Genomic DNA, 1,900 nt, shown 5'->3' with positions numbered 1-1,900 from the left:
ACGGGGGAGACTTGCCCCCCAAGCAAGGTGGGAGGCGCCCCCTCCCCCTAGGGTTTCCAACCCTAGGAACCTTGGGCCCTTGGGGGTTGCACCAGCCCACCAGGGGCTGGTTCCCTCCCATATTCAGCCCATTAAATCCCCTAGGGCAGGTGGCCCCACCCGGTGAACCCCGAACACCTTTCTGTGGTCCCGGTACAATACCGATTAACCCTGAAACTATTCCGGTGACTGAAACTGGACTTCCCATATATAAATCTTCACCTCCAGACCATTCCGGAAGTCCTCGTGACGTCCAGGATCTCATTCGGGACTCCAAACAACCTTCGGTAAGCACATACAATTTCCCATAACAACTCTAGCGTCACTGAACCTTAAATGTGTAGACCCTACGGGTTCGAGAACCATGTAGACATGACCGAGACATCTCTTCGGGCAATAACCAATAGTGGGATCTGGATACCCATGTTGGTTCCCACATGTTCCACGATGATCTCATCGGATGAACCACGATGTCGGGGATTCAATCAATCCCGTATACAATTCCCTTTGTCCATCAGTATGTTACTTGCCCGAGATTCAATCGTCGGTATCCCCATACCTCGTTCAATCTCGTTACCAGCAAGTCTCTTTACTCGTTATGTAACGCACGATCCCGTGACCAGCTCCTTAGTCACATTGAGCTCGTTATGATGATGCATTATCGAGTGGGCCCAGAGATACCTCTTCGTCATACGGAGTGACAAATCCCAGTATCGATTTGTGCCAACCCAACAGACACTTTTGGAGATACCTGTAGTGCACCTTTTTAGTCACCGAGTTACGTTGTGACATTTGATACACCCAAAGCACTCCTATGGTATCCGGGAGTTGCACAATCTCATGGTCTAAGGAAACGATACTTGACATTCGAAAAGCTCTAGCAAACAAACTACACAATCTTGTGCTGTACTCAGGATTGGGTTTTGTCCATCACATCATTCTCTTAATGATGTGATCCCGTTATCAACGACATCCAATGTCCATGGTCAGGAAACTACAACCATCTATTGATCAACGATCTAGTCAACTAGAGGCTCACTAGGGACATATTGTGATCTATGTATTCACACATGTATTACGGTTTCCGGTTAATACAATTATAGCATGAACAATAGACAATTATCGTGAACAAGGAAATATAATAATAACCACTTTATTATTGCCTCTAGGGCATATTTCCAACGGTCTCCCACTTGCACTAGAGTCAATAATCTAGTTACATTGTGATGAATCGAACACCCATAGAGTTCTGCTGTTGATCATGGTTTACTCGTGGAAGAGGTTTAGTCAACGGATCTGTGACATTTAGATCCGTATGCACTTTACAAATATCTATGTCTCCATCTTGAATATATTCATGAATGGAGTTGAAGCGACGCTTGATATGCCTGGTCTTCTTGTGAAACCTGGGCTCCTTGGCAAGGGCAATAGCTCCAGTGTTGTCACAGAAGAGAGTCATCGGGCCCGACGCATTGGGAATAACTCCTAGGTCAGTGATGAACTCCTTCATCCAGACTGCTTCATGTGCTGCCTCCGAGGCAGCTATGTACTCCACTTCACATGTAGATCCCGCCACAACGCTTTGGTTGCAACTGCACCAGCTGACTGCCCCACCATTCAAAATGTACACGTATCCGTTTTGTGACTTGGAGTCATCCAGATCTGTGTCGAAGCTAGCATCGATGTAACCCTTTACGAAGAGGTCTTCGTCACCTCCATAAACGAGAAACATATCCTTAGTCTTTTTTTGGTACTTCAGGATATTCTTGACCATTGTCCAGTGTTCCATACCAGGATCACTTTGGTACCTCCCTACCAAACTTACGGCAAGGTTCACATCAGGTCTGGTACACAGCATGGC

The sequence above is a fragment of the Triticum urartu genome, chromosome 5 (genome assembly GCF_003073215.2).
Source record: "Triticum urartu cultivar G1812 chromosome 5, Tu2.1, whole genome shotgun sequence".
Classification (NCBI taxonomy): domain Eukaryota; kingdom Viridiplantae; phylum Streptophyta; class Magnoliopsida; order Poales; family Poaceae; genus Triticum; species Triticum urartu.
The sequence above is the reverse complement of the archived record's forward strand: the minus strand, read 5'-3'. Positions refer to the sequence as shown.